The sequence below is a fragment of the Triticum dicoccoides genome, chromosome 3B, assembly GCF_002162155.2.
Source record: "Triticum dicoccoides isolate Atlit2015 ecotype Zavitan chromosome 3B, WEW_v2.0, whole genome shotgun sequence".
NCBI classification, from domain to species: Eukaryota; Viridiplantae; Streptophyta; class Magnoliopsida; order Poales; family Poaceae; genus Triticum; species Triticum dicoccoides.
In genome coordinates this window covers 22785654-22808568 of record NC_041385.1, presented here as the reverse complement: position 1 = coordinate 22808568, position 22915 = coordinate 22785654, and the positions used below count along the sequence as shown (strand labels likewise).

Here is a 22915-nt window from a genome sequence, read left to right as displayed (position 1 = left end):
AACAAACATCAAGTTTAACAGTCTCATTGGTATATCCCCATGTGGTGTGACCGTCATGGGTAGTGCAGTTGACACCAGGGATTATACGGTGTCCTGATTCTACATATCATTGGCTAGGTCGATCAGTTTGTCTTCTGACGCTTTGGCGTATCTTCGCGGTGATAGTGTTGTTAAGTTCAATCCCCATTATTTCTCATGTTCTTTTATTCTTATGAATTCATTCACGATAACACAGCGATAAATTGGCGGTTCGACAGCCTGTCGTGTAAAGTGTATGCCTTCCAGCTAAAATTTGTTCGATGATCATAAGTTCTCACCTATTAGGGTGGGGGACTCAACGGTTTCATCAAAATGTATGAGATGGTCCAGCTTGTGCGCGCCAGTCTGATCTTATGCAGATTTTGTCACCAAAAATTTGGAGAAACATCAACATGCAAAAGGTCGTGCTAGACACGACAAATCAAAGTTCATTTTATCCATTTGTTTTATTTTTCTGCCAATCTATCGACAAATTCAGATCCCTGGCTAAGGAAAACCAAAACCTCCCACACGAGATTCCCACACTGCCACGAAGGACTTGATCATTATTTTGCTATAAAAAAACAGAGGAGTTTCTAATGCCTCTATTTCTTCCGGCAATTCCCTTGCAACTTCGGTGCAGGCGGGCGTTAATCCCAATCATGCGACTTTTTCATATGCACAAGTTTTGTTTCTTTCTGAACAACTATTCTGTTTGTAGCTTTCGGCTGAAAGAGGAAAAACATGTAAACAAGGGAGATGACATGCACAACAGCACAAGGATAAGAAGATGCCATCAGCTCACGACAACACTCTACAAAGTATATATGGCAGTACGCCCTCTACAACGTATTGTGTACTAGCTGAGATACAACTTGCATATAGAAGCAATGGCTTCATCAGCAATTCCTTCTGTGCACTTTTGCCTGATGATTCTGCTGCTTCTCCTTCTTGCTCCTCGTCTCGGCAGCTCCTCCCAGCACACCGGCTACATCCGTAGTGGCAAGCATTTCGTTCTCCGTTCATCCGGCAGACACCGTCCACCACGGCCGACGTCCTGCTCAGCCATTTCTCTATTTTGTGAATACCTTGACTGTGTCAATCCCATGTGGTCTTTACCCAGATTTAGTACTGCATACTAGTATTACATATGAAAGGAAAGTTTGCATCTATTGCTTTGTTTTTATGCATAGTATATAGTTACATTTGTTTATGCCTAGACAGTTATAATATTCGTATGTTCCCGTGTGATGACTAATTTGTCTATATTTTAAGTGGCGGTGGTGGAATAGCAAGACCAGATAGTTCATTTATTTCTTTTTTTGTATAACATTAGTTGTTCAAATGGATTTTTCTCTCAAACTGCTACTCCATTTTATGACATGTCTAGCTCCATGATCAACTTTGTTTCAACAACCTCTTTTTCTCCTTCAAAGTTGCCACCTAATATTTGCCGAAGTTGTCTGGTTACAAAAGTTATTACATGGCAACTTTGATATCATCACAACTGCACCTTCAATAATCTTGGGAGGATAACTTCAGAGTTCGGAAAAAGGTTCTTTTTCAAACAACTTGACTTCCTTGGTTAACTTAGTCTTGCTATTATCCCGCAAAAAAATTGGCCCGACGCTTGCTTCATTCCTGGCTCCGCCAGTGTGCACCATCGTGAGCCAGGCACACGCACGTGCCTGGTGGTCTCGCCCGATCGAAGCAGCGCGGCAGGGGGCGAAGACCCTAAGAGACCGACCCTACTTCACAAGTCGCGCGCAGACGAGCATGTGAAGCGGTGCATGCTGGCCTGACGCAAAAGCCCCTCGTAGAGGTGGCCCCGGTTATGCCCACGACCCATGCTTTATGGATCCATGAGAGCAACTCCAATGCACGGACCCATTTCGTCCGCGCATGTCCATTTGGATCCACGCGGACAAAAAACATTGCTCAACACGCTGACCCATTTCTATTTTCTGTCCGCTTTGTGTCCGCACGGATCAATTTTAGTCTCAAATTTGGGTTGTATTTGGGTCCGAGGGGGACACAAAGCGGACGCTCTGTGTGTCCTCCTTGTCCACTAGATGCAAGGTTGACCCACTTGGCACAGACTCACCACCTCTCATCCCTCTCTCCTTCTTTTTCTCTGCCAGCCCATGAGCCCCCGTACACCCACACTGGCAGCCGGCCTCGCCTCCCCTGCTCCCGGCCATCGCAACTGCTGGAGCCGGAGCGCCACCGGACCCCGAGCCGCGCCCGGCCAGCGCTCCTACCCGCGCTCGCTCAGCTGCTCCTGGTCGCCCGCCCGGCTGTGCCCGCTCCCGTGCCTGGTTCAGAGTAGGCCATGGACGCCACAACGCTTAAGCTCCAGGCGTTGACAGACTGGCCCGCTCGTCGTGGCCGCGCTCGCACCGCACTCCTCGTGCTCACCATGCTCACCCCGCGTCACACGGGCTTGTCGTCCATGCCGTGTGGGAACCGGCGGCCAAAGGCGATGTGAGGTGCGCCAGGAGGCGGCGAAGCTCCTTGCCCCGGACGCTGCCGTAGGTGGCCACATGGCGCACCGAGAGGAGGTTGGAGACGACCACCCTCCGCGCCATGCGGTGGTACGCCACCGCCGATGCGAACTTCACGTTGGAGCACCCGAACGAGAGGAACTGCCCTGAGAGGAGGTGCGGGCGGGCTTGTACCGTACGAGCTCCTCGCCCTGCAGCGCTCGCACCGCGGTGAGCTGACGGCCACAGCGAGTGCGGCGAGCTGGCGTGGATGCCGCGGCGATCTGCAGCGTGCATGAGGCGCGGCGACCTGCAGCGTGGCGAACTGGCTGCGAGCACATGGTGGTCCCACGAGAGCTCCGCGACCCGTAGGAGGGCGTCGCTGCGGGATGGACCGGCGCAAGTGAACGGCGTAGCTGGCTCGGCGGCTCCCCACCCACCGCTCCTCCTCCTCCTGCTCCTCGCACCCCTCCTCCTCTGTGCCGCAAAAGCGTCGGGAGCGTGCCGGCTGCGGCTGCGGTGCGGCAAAGCTAGAGTTGGGGAGGTCTTCGATGGCGTGCTAGGTGTTTGTTGAAATTCCAGACATGACACATACACAAATGACTTGCACCGCGTTGCATGCACAGGCCAACCCAAATTAAAAGGAACAAATTGGCCTGTAGGCCGACCCAAACGGATGGAAAGCGGACAAAGTTCGCGTCCGTTTGGGTTACTGCGTTGGAGTTGCTATGAGGAATACCAACCGGGTGTGGGGCGGCCACGGAGATTAGACGGACGAGTGCACGCTAGGGAGCCATCAGTGGGAGTCTCGGGCGCAACAGATGGCATGGAGGTCAGAGTACTCCAACATTTTTTATAGTAGTAATTGGTGGACTAAGATGTCAAATGTCCAACCCTAACTAACCATAGTAATCCTTGTGGTTGGTTGGGGGCGTGATGTCGTCATTCTGGTGGAGGTAGCGGTGGTGTTCTCATTGTTGGTCCTCAAGCTCAAACCTCCTCCCGGCGTTACCCTCTGCGGCAACACTGTTGGACTCGTTCCCGGGCTTGATCAGCGAGGCTGCGACGGTCAAGCTATGTGATTCTGTTTCGAGACTGCTTCACCGCTTCCGCGCAGGCGCCGGCGCCGGCAAGAAGTCCTTTGGATCCCTGTACAGGAATGGGGCCAGGCATGTGCCTCCCCTTTGGTGTTTGTCGGCTAGGGAGGCAACAAGTTTTCTTTTTTTGCGATTTTTTTTCCAATCTATTCATCTTCAATCATGGCAATATAATGAATGCTACAAATAATAAAAATTACATCCAGGTACATGGACCACCTAGTAACGACTACAAATACTGAAGCGAGCCGAAGGTTCATCGCCGTCATCACCCCTCCCTCACTGGGGCCGGGCAAAACTTGTTGTAGTAGACAGTTGGGAAGTCGTCGTGTTAAGGCCCCATAGAACCAACGCAACAGAACAACAACCGCCGCCGATGAAGAGTACTGTAGATCGGAAGGATCCAACCTGAAGAAACACAAACATAGACGAACTACAACCAGATTCGAGCAAATCCACCAAGGGCAGATCCGTCGGAGACACACCTCTACACACCCACCGACGATGCTAGACACACCACTGGGATGGGAGCTAGGCGGAGATAACCTTATTCTATCTTCAGGGAGCTGCCGCCATCTCGTCTTCCTAAGCATTACATAAACCCTAACAAAACTTGAAAAAACATCTAGAAATAGAGCCCTCCCGCCGGCAAGGGCCGGGATCCACCGCGCCTCCATGACCCTAAGGCCACCGGAGACGAGGCGGACCAGCAGGAGACAGAGGAACCCTAAGCTTTTCTTGGGGAGGAGGCATCTTTGTTGATGTCTGGTGCTTTTCAGGCGCGGCGAGTCAGACGGGCTAAAGCTTTGAAGACTTCACATTCTCACAAACACAAGGTCAGCCGGCTCCATCGATGGGGTGGCAATGGCGGCATGCCTTCAGCTCGCGGCGGTGTTTGTAGTTGGTCGGCTCCCCAAGGTGCCGGTTGTAATTTTCTATCATCTCTGTATCACTTGTTAATTGTTATCATTAATATAGACCTATGGCCTACTCACAAAAAAATAATAGTGATCTACACACAGACCTTATATATGCCTATTGCAAACCTACAACTTTTCTTCCCGCAAAAAAAAAAACACACTACAACTTTTCTATGTCGACTTGTAACAAACTCGTCCATCTATTGGAAACATATCCCTTTTTTTGCGGGTGATGTTGGACACATATCCACCAATATTCGGTAAGAAATTATCTTTGTTAATGCGATGGCCCGCATGGTGGATGTTTGTGGTAGAGCCACACAAAAAGTTTCTGATGCCATGCCGACACATTTCTTCAAAAGCTACGCCTAATGTTTCTGAGCCACACGCACAAAGTTTCTGATGCCATGCCTAGACATTTCTTGAAAAGCTACACGGGATATTTCTGAGCCACACACGAAGCTTCCCGGTGGATGAGACCTTATACTGCTGCATGCGATGACGTCCTCTTGACCAGCCTCGGTGCGCATGCCACTCACTTGGCTCATCTTCCCGCTGAAACCTCACACACACTTCATATACAGTCAGTGTCACTTGCATCGCATTTGGTTGCGCGGGGAAGACGATCCTGCAACCGATGGAGGCCGTGGTGGCGAGCGCCGTAACAGGAGCGATGCGGACGCTCCTGCCCAAGCTCGGCGCCCTGCTGGAGAAGAAGTACAAGCTGTCCAAGGGCGTGAGGAAGGAGATCGCCTCCTTGAGCGACGAGATGAGCAGCATGAGCGCTCTGCTCGTGAAGCTGGCCGAGGCGGACGGCGGCGAGCTGGACGTGCAAGACAGGGTGTGGCGCGACCAGGTGCGCGAGCTGTCCTATGAAATGGAGGACTGCGTCGACACCTTTACGGACGACCTTGGCAGTGGCGGCGCCAGGGCCGGGCTCTTGAATGGGCTCATGAAGCTCAAGGCGCGGTACAAGACTGCCCGGTGGATCGAAGAACTGAAGTCTCGGGTGGTGGAAGTGAACAAGCGCCACAACAGATACAAGCTTGGTGACCGGGTTGGTTCTTCTTGTCAGAGCCCTGTGGCCATTGATCCTCGGCTATATGCACTCCATATGGAGGCAGTCAGCCTTGTCGGCATAGACGGCCCTGTCGGTGTCAAAACCGGCGGATCTCGGGTGGGGGGTCCCGAACTGTGCGTCTAGGCGGATGGTAACAGGAGACAAGGGACACGATGTTTTACCCAGGTTCGGGCCTTCTTGATGGAGGTAAAATCCTACGTCTTGCTTGATTGATATTGATATTGTGGATGTTTACAAGAGTGGATCTACCACGAGATCAAGCAGGAGGCTAAACCCTAGAAGCTAGCCTATGGTATGATTGTAATGGTTGTTGTTGTGTCCTACGGACTAGAGCCATCCGGTTTATATAGACACCGGAGAGGGCTAGGGTTACATAGAGTCGGTTACAATGGTAGGAGATCTACGTATCCGTATCGCCAAGCTTGTTTTCCACGCCAAGGAAAGTCCCATCCGGACACGGGACGAAGTCTTCAATCTTGTATCTTCATAGTCTTGGAGTCCGGTTGATGATGATAGTCCGGCCGATGATAGTTCGTCTGATGATGGTAGTCCGGCTATCCGGACACCCCCTAATCCAGGACTCCCTCAGTAGCCCCTGAACCAGGCTTCAATGACGATAAGTCCGGCGCGTATATTGCTTGACATTGCAAGGCGGGTTCCTCCTCCGAATGATAGAAGATGGTGAACACCAAGATAATGTCCGGCTCTGCAAAATAAATTCCACATTCCACCGTAGAGAGAATAATATATACACAAGTTCAATCTGCTGACTTTTTTGCGGCATGACATCACACCACTATCAAGCCATTACTTGAATCGTTTTTTACTCTACCACCTCAACGCATTTAGCGAAGCGGTTTCCTTGGCACGTCTTGTCGAAGGAGAGATCGTGTTCCCCCTTAATCCGGGATTCTCATCAATACGGACGTGGGTAACCCAACCGCGCCCGTCGCCACGCCCCCTCTATCGAAGGCGAGTTCCAAACGGTTACGGAGACGGCTCTCGGTATTCTCCCTCTTTATAACGGGACCAAGGCTCGTTTCTTTTCTTCAATCCTCCATCGAATCCTCTCCCCGCTCCAAGTTCCAGCACCTAGAGCTCCAGATTCGAGCGCTTCGGACCTTCAACGATGTCCGGTTCCGACCTCCAGGGCCGGTGGATGCCCTCCTCCATCATGGAGGAGGACGTGCTAAAGCTGCGGGAGGCCAAGTACCTGGCTTATGAGATTTCGCACAGGTTGCCTGCCGAAGGGCAGGCCATCCCCATCCCCGAGCCCGGCGAGTACGTCGTTTTTGTATCCCACCTCCGTCGAGGTTTAGGCTTCCCGATGGATCCTTTTGTGAAAGGGCTCATGTTTTACTATGGGTTGGAATTCCACGATTTGGCTCCGGAGTCCATCCTCCATATTTCCGCATTTATTGTCGTCTGCGAAGCCTTCCTCCGCGTCACCCCTCACTTCGGCATGTGGCTGAAGACCTTCAATGTGGCACCGAAGATGATCGGGGGGGCGTCAAGCGGAGTGCGGCGGGGCGGCCATAAGTAGGAGGGCCGATGCCCCGTGGCCCGCTGGCTCCTTCTAAGAGGAGCTCGGCCCGTGGCAGCAAGAGTGGTTTTATATTACCGTTCCGAGGGGCCGCACACAAAAGCCGCCGCCCTTATTCCACCCAGGACCTCCATGACGGTTGATGTCGTGGGTCACCCAAGGGCTCAACTGGGGGCCGTCAAAGGACGTGCCCCTACTGCAGGGCCGGATTCGAGATCTCCAATCGAGGGAGGTTGATATGGTGGTGGTAATGCAGGTTATGTTGATTAGGCGTCTCCCGCCCTGCAAACGCCGCCCTCTCCGGCTGTGGGAGTTCAATCCGGAGGGCCCACGGATTCTTCAACACTTCATGGGCATGACACCCCTGGAGATGTACAAATTATTCTAGAGGCGCGTCCGGAATTGACCGAGGATGCTGGCCTAAGCTGCAATCGCCCGGATACTCAAGTAAGTAGTTCCAAGTCCGGACATACCGTTTGTTTTCCTTTCGATGATTCGCCTTATGACCAACTTCCTTCTACGCAGGAGTGGATAGCGGAAGCAAAATTGATATGGTGTCCGGCCCCCCTCCCCGAGACCGCGCCGGATTCCGTGCTGGTCCGGATGCTTGAGGTTGCGCCTCCAGAGGAAGACGAAGGGGAAAGCAGGAAAGCTACTGCCTCGCCTAAGGAGGCTCTTGAAAGAGGGGGGATCGAGAATCCCTCCCTCCAAGGGGAGAAGAGGACTGCCTCCGAGGACCCGGGGGCAAAAGCCCCTAAACGGGGGAAGAAATCTTCGCCAGAGGGTCCTGCGTCCGGGGAGGCCCCGGCCGCACAATCTCCCTTAAAGAATCAGCCCTCCAACGAGCCGTAAGTAGAAAGAAAGGAGTTTCATAATAAGGGACATCCCTATTTGTGCTTCTGAGGATAACTAAAGTTTTTACCTTGTAGTTCGGATCTCCGTCCTTCGCAAATGAGCTCGTCTTCGGGGGACCTTCATCCGGAAATGATGGAGAGCGAGACGCCTCCGTCCGGGGCGCCGTCGGATAGGGCGAACGAGCCTGAAGTGTCATCACAGAGGGAGCCCCCGGGTTTGGCAAAGCCGGATAGTTCGGCGCCAACTAGTGTACGGCTGAAGGATCTGCTTGAGAAGGTGTTTATCTCAGAAGATCACCATGTATTGATGAGCATGGTGATTGAAAGGATTTCGTCCGCCGAAGGCGGGTTGCATAATGCCGTCGGGAGTTTGCTGGCGGGGTTTGAGGTACGTAAAAATGACACACCTTTTAACAGTTTTGCATATAGAATGCGCCCTGTATAGATAGTAGCCCATGAGACTCGGTAGGTTGTCGAAATCGACAGCGTGCCGAGGATCAAAATCGCAGGTTTAAATTTCCGCCGTGCCGATGCAGGTGGCGGGTCGTCCGGGGGCCAGCCGGACTGATGGAGTTGCTGAACTAAAGCGGCAACTCACTGTTGCGGATGCGGACATCACGCTGGTCAACATGCGACTTGATGAGTCGCAAGGTAAGTGTTTCTGTGCGGTCACCTGGTAAGGGAGCCGAAGCCAGCTCCTTACAACATGTGTGTGAAATGCAGATAGTGCCGCTGCTGTGGAGAGCCTGCGGACCGAACTTGCTCAAGCCAAGGAGCAGGCCAGAAGGAGTAATGCGGCGGCCTCGAGGGCGGCGAGGAGTTAGCGGCCGAAAGGGCCGCACACTGCCGGAGCAGGGAAGAGATGGCCGAAATGGCCGTGAAGTTAAAAGATGCTACCGACCGTAATGAGGCTCTTGGGAAGGAGCGCCTAGCGGGGCAAGAAGACCTGGGGAAGGCTACCGCCGAAGCCAAGGATGCCCGCTCTGCAATGCGGGCTATAAAGGAAGAACTGCGCCAGGCCGAAGATATTGTAGCTGGCAAGCCTTTTCTGCTGCGCCGAAGGTTTACGGATCCAAAGTATGATCAGCTAGGCCAACTGTGGGGTCCAGAGGACCCTTATATGGACTTAGCAGCGAGTGCGGCGGATGCCGTTGTGCATTTTCGAAGCCAGAAGGATCACAAGACGGAAGAGCTGTTTTGGTCTCAATTCCATAGTCCGGAGTGTTCACTTCCGCTGACCGACCGTTTGGCCGAGTGGGCTGAGCTAAATAGGTTGTCCGGGCTTGGTATGACGGATATAGTGACCCATGTCTGGCCGGATAGGCCCGAGCCGAAGAGTTACTTTGGCTTATTGCAGCAATTTCTTGGGGCGGTGCCGCATATGAAGGCAATGAAGCGGTCGGCCTGCATAGAGGGTGCGCGGATGCACTCGCCCGTGTGAAGACACATTGGACAGAGATGGATGCCACCGCTGTTGTGACCCCGGGTTCGGACGATAGCCGGTTACCCGCCGAGCACTATTTTGGCGAAGTGCTGCGTGGTGCTCGTGTAATAGAGTCGCAGTGCTCAAAAAATGTTACGTTCGAATGAACGTTTTTATGATGTAAAACAATATTTATGATGTAAGCGCCTTTTATACTTGTGCGTTCAAGTAATAGAATATCTCCTATGCGGCCATTCATGTATACGTGTGTATAACCTGAAAGATGGCAGTCATCGGCTTCAGCCTCCACGCACAAGGTGCGGGGGTGTTCGCAAAAAATAGCGCGTTTTGACACTTAACTCGACGTCTCGGTCCTGTAAAGGAGGTGGTAGCGTAGCAAACGAGGCAACCGGACTATAATGCTTTATCACTTTCACTTAGCCATGGAGTTCGAGGGTGGGGCTACGACATAGCCCCTGAGGGCACCGCGCTCTCCGAACGTGGGGCGCGTATGTGCCTGACCGGGAAACGGCCCTTCGTCAAAGCGAAGGAATTCTAAACATTCCCATGGTCGATTGAGTGGTTGAGCAGTCTCTCGCTGTATCATGACAGTCAGTTTTCGGCTTTCTCTACTGAGGTGCTCGCCCAGCCGAACTGGGGCACAATCGCAGTAGTTCTCCTAGTGCCGCGTTAGCCGATGATACGGAACGTAAGGCAGCAAAACACAGGAGCCGGGCAAACCCAACATTTGACCAAAGACATGATTCGGAGCTGATGCATATAAGGCCTAACTCGAGACGCCGAACACTCCCGAAGGTGTTTGGTCTTTACAATAGCGGGCAAAACAATGCCCTAAGCCCCTTGTATCCAGGTACGGGCAAGTTCTTCTGGCGCGGCCTATGCCAAAATGCCAGTCTCCACTCTGGTTATAATGAGAAACCAGGGGATTATAGCAACAAGAGACAGTAAGAAAGGTTTACGTAGGGTCTTAGTCTGAAAAGAGTCCTTGCAACGGGTCCCTACTGCACGTCTGCGCCTGTGTCTCCGTTGTGCCGTATCCTGGACGGGTGTGCACGCTGTTCATCTGTAAAAAGAGAGGAACTTAGTTTGAAAAGAAATCGTGCGAGAAAGTGCATAAAAAATTGAAATATAGATTAATAAAGCTGAGCCTATGCTAGCTCATTATGGCTTATATGTACAAACCCTTGTGAAGGGATGTGCAGCTAGGTAGCCCCTAGCTTATTTATTCCGGACTCGTCCAGCCGTGTCCGGGGTCTCGGGCGACCTTTTAATGAAATGATGCCACGTGGACCGGGCATTTTAAGCATAAGAGACGCGTAATGTGGTATTGCATTGAAGCGGACGAAAGCTTCCCATCCCAGTGATGCTTGATAGCTACTTTTAAATGGGGCGACATAAAATCTTAGCTTTTCTCGTCGGAAGTTGTCAGGTGACCCGAACACAACTTCTAGTAATAATGAGCCTGTGCACCTGGCGTAAGGGCCTGGCGCCACTCCTTTGAAGGAAGTGCGGCTATGCCGAATTGTAGTAGGGTCTATCCCAACTCGCGGATTGTGTCCGGATATAGCAGGTTTAAGTCACTGCCGCCGTCCATCAAAACCTGCGTGAATTGCAGTCCGTCTATTATGGGATCCAATATCAGGGCAGTCTATCCTGCGTTCCGGATACTTCTGGACTAATCCAGATGGTCGAAAGTGATTGGTTTTGACATCCAATCTCGGTGTTCCGCTGGGGTGGACCGTGCGACACTTGTCTTAGCGAGTGCCGTGTTGGTTTTCCGTACTATCACATGAAGTGAGTTTACTGTTTTGACTTCTTGTGGGAAAGTCTTTTGACTTCCGGTGCTCTGCTGGTGGGGTTCGTCATCGTCCTCGCTTGGCGCATCGAGCCCCTTGTGTCCGGCGTTGAGTCTGCCGGACTGTTTAAAAACCCAACAATTTCGGTTGGTATGGTTTGCAGGCCTTCCGGAGGTACTGTGGATTTGACATATCCGATCTAAAATTTTGTTTAAATTTGATAGCTCGTCGCTATTGTCCTTAAGAGGCAATGTTTTATTGTTTGTCCGTGAGCTTTTGACTCCGGCGTTGACCGCCGTGCCCTTTGGGCTTTTTTCTTTATTCCGGCGCTGATCTTTCCTGCGCCGTGATTTTCCGTTTCCATCTCTGATCTCGAATGTACTCGGGTCGCTGGTGCCGCATCTTGCTAGCCAGCTGTCTTCTCCTGCGCAAAAGCGCGTCATGAGGCTTGTTAGCGCGGCCATTGTTCTTGTCTTCTCTTGGCCGAGGTGTCTGGCGAGCCATTCGTCTCGGACGTTGTGTTTAAAAGCTGCTAAGGCTTCCGCGTCCGGACAGTCGACTATTTGGTTCTTTTTGGTAAGGAACCTGTTCCAGAATTTGCGCGCTGATTCTCCGGGCTGTTGGGTTATGTGACTCAGATCGTCTGTATCCGGAGGGCGGACATAAGTCCCTTAAAAATTTGCTCTAAACGCGTCCTCAAGCTCTTCCCAACTTCCAACAGTGTTTTCTGGGAGGCTTTTGAGCCAATGCCGAGCTGGCCCTTTGAGCTTGAGGGGTAGGTATTTTATGGCGTGGAGATCATCTCCTCTGGCCATGTGTATGTGTAGTATGTAATCTTCTATCCAGACTCCGGGGTCTGTTGTGCCGTCATATGCCTCTATATTTATGGGTTTGAACCCTGGTGGAAATTCATGATCCAGCACCTCATCGGTAAAGCATAGCGGGTGTGCGGCGCCCCTGTATTTGGGTGTGCCGCTGTCTTCGAACACTTGTCGTGTTGTGTTACTTCCTGGGGCCCTCTTTTTTGGCCCGTAGATGGACCTAGTTGGGCCGTCCGTTTTCCCAGGATCATAAGTCGGCTTGTGTGCGGCGCCGCTTGTCGCTTTTGGCCTGTCATCTGGCCGTCTATACGGCCAGGCGGCCTCTTTATTTTTTGACTGTGAGGGCTCTATGGCTTCCTCGTCAAATTCTGGCAGCAGCTTGCACTTCGGGTAGCTCTTTGTTTGATGGCCATTGCCATATTTTTCTGCGGTCTTGAGTACTTTGCTCCACTTCATTCTGAGTATGTCTTCCGCTGTTTTGAGCTTCCGTTTTTCCTTTTTCAAACTTCTTGCAGTGGCGACGAGTCTTTTGTGAAGGTTCTTATGCTCCGGTGGTGTGTTCGGACTGTTGATTGCTCCGTGAAGGGGTTGATTATCCGGTTCGTCCTGTTCGGATGGTTGCTTGGTTGTATATTCGTCGTCCGCTGGTTTGCCCTGCTCTATCGTTGGGTCGCTAGAAATGCTGCTTTGATCGAGGAGGGACTTAGGGAGGCGTCTACGTCGCCGTTTTGGTTGTTTATTGGCGGGATTATCCTCTGCCGCATCCCGTTGTTCCTCGTTATCGCTTTCCTTTGGGGTGTCCACCATATATATGTCATGTGACGAGGTGGCCTTCCAGTGCCCTGTAGGCGCTGGTTCTTGATCGTCTCCGGCATCGTCGTCCATACCGTTGATGTCTTCGGAGTCATAGTTTAGCACGTCGGTTAGATCGTCGACGGTGGCTACGAAGTGGGTGGTGGGTGGGCTCTGAATTTCTTCATTGTCCGCGTCCCGACCATCCTGGCCATAGTTCGGCCAGGGCTCTCCGGATAGCGAGAGATGCTTCGGCGAATTTAAGATATCACCGAAGGATGAGTGCTGAAAGGTGTCCGCAGCGGTGAATTCCATGATCGGCGCCCAATCGAATTCGACTGGCAGAGGCGTAGGAGGTTCGGAGTCCGGCAGGGGGTCCGGCACCTCGGAGTCATGGGCTTTATGCGGGACAAGGTAAGTGTTCGGCTCCATCGCCGTAGAAGTTGCAGCTCCCGAGGTGGTGTCCAACCATCCGTCCTCGATCCGTGCGATCGGCTCCGGACTATGGGTCGGAGCGGATTCGTGTGCGGCCTCCAAGGTGCTGTCCGGTGGCAGAGTTAGGTCGTGCCCGTCGTGGCAGCGCGGCACGCTCGGCTGTGGCTCAGATCCATCGAAGATCAAGTCCCCGCGGATATCGGCCGTGAAGTTTAGGCTTCCAAACCTGACCTGACGGCCAGGGGCGTAGCTTTCGATCTGCTCCAGATGGCCAAGTGAATTGACCCGCAGTGCGAAGCCGCCGAATACGAAGATCTGTCCGGGGAGAAAAGTCTCACCCAGGACTGCGTCGTTGTCGATTGAGGAGGCCATCAAGCCTATCGGTGACGACACAGAGGAACTCTCAATGAAAGCACCAATGTCGGTGTCAAAACCGGCGGATCTCGGGTAGGGGGTCCCGAACTGTGCGTCTAGGCGGATGGTAACAGGAGACAAGGGACACGATGTTTTACCCAGGTTCGGGCCCTCTTGATGGAGGTAAACCCTACGTCCTGCTTGATTGATATTGATATTGTGATTGTTTACAAGAGTGGATCTACCACGAGATCAAGGAGGCTAAATCCTAGAAGCTAGCCTATGGTATGATTGTAATGGTTGTTGTTGTGTCCTACGGACTAGAGCCATCCGGTTTATATAGACACCGGAGAGGGCTAGGGTTACATAGAGTCGGTTACAATGGTAGGAGATCTATGTATCCGTATCGCCAAGCTTGTCTTCCACGCAAGGAAAGTCCCATTCAAACACGGGACGAAGTCTTCAATCTTGTATCTTCATAGTCTTGGAGTCCGGTCGATGATGATAGTCCGGCCGATGATAGTTCGGCTGATGATGGTAGTCCGGCTATCCGGACACCCTCTAATTCAGGACTCCCTCAGGCCCCAAGGAGAAGCTGGTCGACCTGTTGCTGGGAGAGGAGGAAGATGGCAATCACCGGGCACTCAAAGTTATAGCCATCACATGATTTGGAGGTATTGGCAAGACAACTCTCGCCAGCCAGGTCCAAGGTAAGATCAAAGGTCAGTTTGACCGCACAGCCTTCGTATCGGTGTCGCAAAATCCAAGCATGATCGACATCTTGTTGGATATACTCTCACAAACTGGGGGCTTGCATTCATCAATGAATAGTGTGCCCCGACTCATCAGCTTACTGAAGGCACGTCTCGCTAGCAAGAGGTATGCTTAGCTTACACAACTAATTAAATTCAGCTATTACAGATGACCAAAGGAATGTAACTTCTTTAAATCTCCATCATTTATCGATTTGATTATCATTTATACAACTTTAAGATACAATGACACGTACGTCTGCATACTTCTTTTTTTCGATATTCATTTTTCATGCCTGGCATCTACACCTTCCAAAAGCTTATTATTTAACTCTATCAATGGGCTATCAAGATATTTCAGAGCCGAAAATCCAAGTTGACAAGTGAAAAAACTCATCATACATGGAAGAAGTAGAGTCAGCAGCCCTCAGACAGAAAACTTCGTTACTTTCAACTAGAAATGGAATAAAGTTCAAACTATAATAAGTTCCTATCCCGACCAGACATGTCACCTAATTCAGCCAGCTTGTCAACTTCGTCCATCTTTCAATCTACTTCCACTTTTCCTTTCTATATTCACTATATAGCCACATTTCTGCTCCTCCCACCTTTCTCCTTAAAGTTGACAGTGTAGTTCCATTCATCCATGGCATTTCTATTGCCATATGGGAGTTCTAAATAGACTGAAAAATATCAATTGGTTTATTCCTAAGAATCCAGCATTGCTCAAAGGCTCGCCTCATGTGTCAATCTCTATACAAGTATGTTAGTCCCACATGTCCCTAGATATTTTTTTCCCAAAAAGTAGGATGGACCCCGGCCTCTGCATCGAGTGATGCACACAACCATATGTTATTGCATAGCTGGTTCATCCAAACATGTCATACAAAATTATAAAACGATAGCACAACGAGATGGTAATAAGATTACATAACTCCGTCATCAGTGGCGGACCCAGGAATGGGCCAGGCCCAGGCATGCCTCGTTTACTGTAACACTGATGAGGATAGGATCCTACTGTATTGTTGAGTATGAAAACTTACACTATTTTACTTTATTTGGCAGATACCTTATTGTCATTGATGATATATGGACAATAGGAGCATGGAATACTATTAAATGTGCCTTTGTGGAGAATAACCTTGCTAGTAGAGTTATAACAACTACACGTATTGAAGACCTAGCTCAAGCATGTTGTTCTTGTTTCATCGGCCATGTCTACAAGATGAAACCACTTGATGTTCTTGACTCAAGGAGGTTATTTCATAGAAGGATTTTCCCCTCTGAAGATGCTTGTCCGGAGAAACTAAAGAATGTTTCTAATGAAATTCTAAATAAATGCAAAGGAGTTCCGTTAGTTATAGTAAGTGTAGCTAGCATTTTGGCTAGTCATAGAGAGGTAAACTCAAAGGAATTCTGGGAGAAGATACAAAATTATTTAGGTTTCCAATTGGAAGGAAACCATGCTTTGGAATGGCTGAGACATGTGCTTAATCTTGGGTACATTAATTTACCTCTGGACCTTCGGACATGTATGCTTTATCTCGGTATATTCCCAGAAAATTCTGAAATAATGAAGGATGATTTAGTGAAGAGATGGATAGCCGAGGGTTTGGTTCCTGAAAGGCATGGTTATGGTCAAGAGGAGACTGCAGAAGATTTCTTTAATGAGCTGATCAATACAAACATGATCCAAATAGCAGCATTTGATGACTGTGGGCATGTGTTATCTTGTCGGGTGCATGATGTGATGCTTGACTTTATCATATGGAAGTCCACGGAAGAAAATTTCATCAATATAATTAAGGGAGCCCCTACAGCTAATGATCTGCAATACATGAAAGGGTGTTTGCAGGTTCGTCGGTTATCCCTACAAGTTCGAAAATCGGAACACAAGGAATTGCTGGGAAGCATGGCTCTCACGCAGGCCAGATCATTTAACTTTTGGGGGTCTGCTCAATGGATGCCCTCTCTGTCTAGGTTTCAACTCCTGCGAGTCCTGCATCTTGACCTTGGTGTTTATGATTCCAAAAATGAGCAGTGTCTGTCTTTCATTGGCAGTTTTACCCGACTGAGGTATCTGAGGATCAGAGGTGCTGTCTTTAAGAAAGTGCAGAAAGAAATGCAAAAATTACAACATTTGAAGACATTGGAGATAGTAGGTGAAAAAAGAGTTGGCCAAGACAGAGAGGAGTTTTTACAATCTTTACACCTAGAGCTCAATGTCAGCAAGTTACCATCGATGCTGTGGCATCTGATTGTTCCATGCACTGTGAAGATGCCTGGTGAGGTCAGCAGGATGAGTGCCCTCCGCACTCTGGGCGAACTCAGCATAGATCTCCAAGATGTGGAGAACATCAAAGGGCTCGGTGAACTGGGAGATCTGAGGGACCTGAAGATACTTGTAGAAAAAGGTGTCCGGGAAGGCGATTGTGCTGATCTTGTTCCTTCCCTGAGCAGGCTCAAACGCCTCGAGTCCCTAACCATCCGTATGGCTGGATCCGTCAAAATTATTGATGTCCTGACTTGCTGGTCTCCACCTTCACCCCATCTTCGAAGACTACATGTGCTGGGGCTCCCCTTCTCCACTGTCCACGAAGACTGGATCAGCCAACTCGACAACCTCAGAAGCTTGAAAATTCAGGTTGTTTCGCTGCCAGAAGATGGTGCCAAGGTTCTTGCCAGGCTAACCTCCCTGGTGCACCTTACACTGCATGTGAAGAAGAATGTTCCCAAGGAAGGCGTCGTCATCTGCGCCGCATCTTTCCCAAACCTCGAGGATTTTGTGTTCAGGTGTGAAGGGATTTGCCTCGTGTTCGAGGCAGGGGCCATGCACAAGCTTGAGAGCCTCACCGTGGAGTGCAGCGAAGAAGCAGAGCGGGTACACGGCTGTGCTGATTTATTTGGTAGCATCGGGCATCTGGGAAGCCTCATGTCATTCAAGCTGGATATTTACAAGCAGAAGGACTTTACTCCCACTACATATATTGTTTTGCAAGCCTATTCTCCTCCACGGCTTCAAACCGGGGGCCTGGACAGTCTCGAGGCCGCGCTCAGGGAGAAATATCCAGCGATTCCTGACATTCGCATTCAGCGCATGTAAACACGGTACGGATGGAAAACCTTCCATGCTTCATGGTACTACTTTGTTTCACTTACATGATTTCTACTGTTGCATGCTCCCTCCGTACCTTTTTATTCTGCATACAAGTTTTATTTGAAATCAAAGTATCTCTGGTTTGAGCAAACTTATAGAAAAAAGTATCAACATTCATAATACCAAATCAATATCGTTAGATTCATTATTGGATGTAGTTTGGTGTGATATGTATTTGATATTGTAGAAGTTAATATTTTTTTAATATAAATCTCGTCAAACTTTACAAAGTTTGACTTGACACAAATCTTATACGCTGAGTACTAATCATCTTTACTCTCTATCACAACCCTTCAGTTCTTCTATTTGTTTGCATTGTGTACTAAACCCACACAACTCTATATGTCATTAACTTATTTGCAGGGTATATATTTATATTTCAGGTCAATTGGAGTGAACAAATCCACGATTAAACTCCATTCATGGGAGTTACTGTGGCTGTGAGGCAAGGCTAATACAAACCTACATTGTTGCCGTCGATGTCAGATTCTGATTTCTGGCTCTCGAGCACCAGTGATCTCACTGTCGGGGCCATTAATCTATTGCTGGGATCTATGTGTATCAGCGTGTCATTTCCTATTGCTTTGGCATGTAGGCGTCCATGTAATGAATTGCGTGTGCTCAAATGTAATATGTTATATGATACTTCATCCGTTTACAAATATAAGATATTCTGTTTTTTTTCTGAATTGGATGTATATAAACATGTATTAGTGTGTATTTTTTTTGTGGGTTATGTATCAATTTTATTGTGTTTCTTCACTTTTTTAGTCCGTATGTAGTTCATAACTATCATCTGAGAATTAGCTATGTCTCATCTAAGTTATCCATTACATGATTAAAAGCTGAAATATCAGTGCAACCTATCGATCTGTGTCTGTGTTGCTATTGGCGAGAGCTATATCTCGCTTACGCTTTGCTCACCTGAAGAAACTCCCGCACGCTTCGTTTCTGGACGACCCATTTAGTGGTTCACCCGTTTCTTCTCCTCGCTCGCTCAGGAAGGTCGTTGTCCTGGTTTTCGGTCCCGTTTTTGGTGGTTTTCTTTCCTTTTTCTTTTTTATTCTTTTTTTATTTCGGTTTTCTTTGTTTCTGTATGGTTTTCTTTATTTATTTTTCTTTACTTTTTCACCGGTTTTGTTCGTTTCTTTTCTCGTTTTCACCGTTTTTCTTTCTTTTTACAATTTCTTTTAGTTTTCTTAGCTTATTTTCTCGGTTTTCGCTGTTATAGGTTATCTTTATTTTTTCTTTGTTTCTTTCTCGGTTTTCGTTATTTCTTTCTTTTTCCATGGTTTTTTTGGGTTTTTTGGTTTCGTTATTTGTTCTCATTAGTTTTCTTTGTTTCTTTGTCAGCTTTTCATTGGTTATTTCTTTGTTCAACACAAGGTTTTTTTCAGGGCACAATGTACATTTTTTGTGTACATGCGAAACATTTTTTTAATACACGGTGAATATTTTTTGAATACATGATGGACATTTTTTCATAAATACTAGTTTTGAATATAGTTTTAATACATATTCAATATTTTTCGAATACCTATGAATATTTTTTGGTGGCAATAAACATTTTTCACATAAAATGTACATTTTTCGTAGACATCATGAAAATTGCTATAATAATTATGTGATTAGCATCATATTTTTTATTATATTAGTTTCATGCTAAACTCGTCAAGCACTCACCATTGGAGCAATCTAGGTCGTTGGATTGACCTGGTTTGATGGCAGAGATGAGTTGGAGCTGCCCTTTATGTCTTTTTATATTGGTACATTTTTTTATATTGGTATATAGAGAGAATTTCTTATCTGACCCTTTTCTTAAAATTTGCTTCCTTATTTGGCCCAAAAAATGTTCTTCCTTATTTGCCTGATGATTCTGCTTCTTCGCCTTCTCGCTCCTCTTCTCGGCAGCTCCTCCCAGTACACCGGCTACATCCGTAGTGGCAAGCATTTCGTTCTCCGTTCATCCGGCAGACACCGTCCACCACGGCCGACCTCCTGCTCAGTCATTTCTCTCTTTGGTGAATACCTTGACTGCGTCAATCCCATGAGGTCTTTAGCCAGATTTAGTACTCCATACTAGTATGTAGTATTACATATGAAAGGAAAGTTTGCATGTATTGCTTCGTTTTTATGCATAATATATAGTTACATTTGTTTATGCCTAGACAGTTGGAGTTGCAATATTCCTGTGTTCCCCGTGTGTTGACTAACTTGTCTATTTTAGGCGGCGGCAGTGGAATAGCAAGACCAGATAGTTCAGTTATTTCTTCCGGTAAGAACAAGAGAATGCGTAATATTCTTCAAATGGAATTTTCTCTCAAACTGCTACTCAATTTTACGACATGTCTAGCTCGCTGATCAACTTTGTTTCAACAACTTTTCTCCTTCAAAGTTGCCACCTAATATTCTACGAAGTTCTCGGGCATTGGTACAAAAGTTATCGTGTGGCAATTTTGATACAATACAACGCAACCTCAATAATCTTGGCACGATAACTTTAGAGTTTGAAAAAAGTTCTTTTTCAAACAAGTTGACTTCCTTGGTTAACTTAGTCTTGCTATTTTTCATTGATTTGTGGTGCAGACCATGGCAGCTTGGGACATTATTTATACATCTGGCCTTTTTAAGGTCTTTAATCTAAAATGAAACATGTCAACTAACATATGTATATTTCTCTAGGAGATGACGGAGGAATAGCAAGAAAGTTGGCCGTACTTCATCGACTAAGCCCATGCTCTCCCCTCAACACGCCTACACTCGCTCTTCGTGGCTTTCTCCGACGCAGTGGCAGGCTAGGTCGTCCACACTTACGAATGCTTAACTCCGGTGTGATGATTGCCATCGCTGGCATTCCCTTCCCGACTCTCCTGGGCGCTTCCAAGTTCCATGTCGCTGTCGGCTGTGGTACTCCGGCGCAGAAGCTCGTCCTGTCATTCGATACCACATTGGGAGCCACGTTTATCCAGTGCAAGATGTGTGACAATGACGCCAACCACAAGGTGTTCCACCCTTCTCAGTCTTCCTCCATTCTCCAAGTCCCATGCGGCTCGCCGGAGTGCCCATTGAAGTCCTGCACCGGACCTAGCTGCATGGTCATCGAGACCAAGAATGGCTCCATGGTTTTCAATGCCACCGCCGTGATGGACACACTCACGCTCTCGCAAGCGACACAGGAAAACATCAGGGCCATATGCTTGGAGATGGGCAGCAAAACATCCGAGAGCTTATCCGGCATTCTCGATCTCAGTCGGGACGACCACTTATTAGCATCTCGAGCTCCTTCATCTCCGGACACGGTGGCCTTCTCCTACTGCCTACCCTCTACTGTTGTCGCCCAGGGACTCCTCTCCATTGGCGCACCCTGGCCAGAACGCTCCCGCCACTTCGTTGTCTATACACCCCCTTACGGACCAATGCTCTACTCCAGAACACGTATGTTGTCCGGCTCACCAAACTAGACGTCAGCGGGGTGGATGTCAAGATCTCGTATGCGGCGCACGGCGGCAATGCGATGTTCTTGCTCGACACCACATTCACCTACCTGAAGCCGGAGACCTATGCGATTCTCCGTGAGCAGTTCAAGTCGCAGATGACGGAGTACCGCGTGGCGCCGTCGGTGGGTGACCTCGACAACTGGTACAACTTCACTGGTCTAACGAGAATGAGTATGCCGTCCATCACACTATGGTTCGAAGGATGGGCATATATTGTCCCGGCATGGAGCAAATGATGTATTTCGGGCACCGGGGAGATATCTTCTCCTTGGGTGCCTCGCATTTGCTGCGGCATCAGACTTACCACCACGGATCACTGCAGTCATCGGCACCCTGCTGCAGGAGAGGACAGAGGTGGTGTATGACGTTCATGGAGGGAAGGTGGGATTTTCCCACAAACAATGTTGGTGAAATCACTGACTACATATTTGCACCTCGTTTATTTTACCATAACGGCTAGATTTAAGCTATTTACATTACAGAAAGGAAAAGAAAGGAGGAGACCTATAACTTTACATTGCAAAGTCTATTACCAACCGCTTATGAGTGATGTCCTATTTTATCATGAAGGCAACATCCAGGATGTTGTCCTAGGATTCTTAAAAAGAATCTTTGCTTTTTACATTCCACAAAACATACGTGATGATCTCTGTGAAAAGTTGTCGCCATGATGCATCACATGTGCATTCTCATTTCACCTATCATCAATTAGAAAAAAACTCATAAATGTCATTGTAGGATACAAAGTATCAATTTGGAACAAAGCCCCAAACCTATAGTTTAAAAACCCAGACCAGTGACCGAACCGGTGAAGCCATCGGTTTAGGTTTTCATCGGTTAGATCACGGTTCATTGTGTTATTTTTTAGGATAAAAATATATATTTATACTAGTTTTGTTTTATTTGATAAGGTGGGACACCTTCGGAGATACCTGTAGAGCATCTTTATGATTACCCAGTTATGTTGTGACGTTTGATAGCACACATGGTATTCCTCGGGTATCCGGGAGTTGCATGATCTCATAGTCGAAGGAACATGTATTTAACATTTAAGAAAGCGATAGCAATAAACTGAACGATCATATGCTAAGCTAACGGATGGGTCTTGTCCATCACATTATTCTCGTAATGATGTGATCCCGTTATCAACTGACAACATATGTCTATGGTTAGGAAACCTTAACCATCTTTGATCAACGAACTAGTCTAGTAGAGGCTCACTAGGGACACGGTATTTGTTTATGTATCCACACATGTATCTAAGTTTTCGATCAATACAATTCTAGCATGAATAATAAACCTTTATCATGAATAAGGAAATATAGTAATAACAACTTCATTATTGCCTCTACAGTATATTTCCATCAAGATGAACAAGATTTATATGGAGATATGATCGGAAAAAGTTTGCCCACCAGTCAAAATTCTCTTCATCAGTGACGTCCACATTAATGGTTGAGAACTAGATTTGGATCGTGAATCACTTACTATCAATTATGATAGATATTGATTTGAGTGGGAATGCACGTTATATTAAATTTATTTAAACACTAGTGCAACATTAGTTATGAATAAATGTGTACATGAATCTTGTGTCTGTCATTGTAGATCAATGACTCGCAATATATTCAACTTAGCCCCTATGTTAGAGAAAGAAAAGTTGGCTGCTAATGGGGGAAACTATGCGGATTGGACCCGGAACCTGAGATTTGTTTTCAGGAGTGATAAGAAGGAGTATGTGCTGGATCAGCCCCTGGGTGACGCTCCTGGAAAGGATGCAACCAGAAGAAGTTGCTGCTTATATTTCCCTTAGTGATGACCATGATTCAATCCAGAGCCTCATGTTAACTTGCTTGGATCCTGAACTATAG

At 48.2% G+C, this 22915-nt stretch overlaps 1 pseudogene; it reads left to right on the top strand.

The window, feature by feature from the left end:
• The first annotated feature begins 863 nt into the window (after window positions 1-863).
• On the top strand, window positions 864-21455 carry LOC119274444 (annotated as a pseudogene).
• Window positions 21456-22915: the final 1460 nt, after the last annotated feature.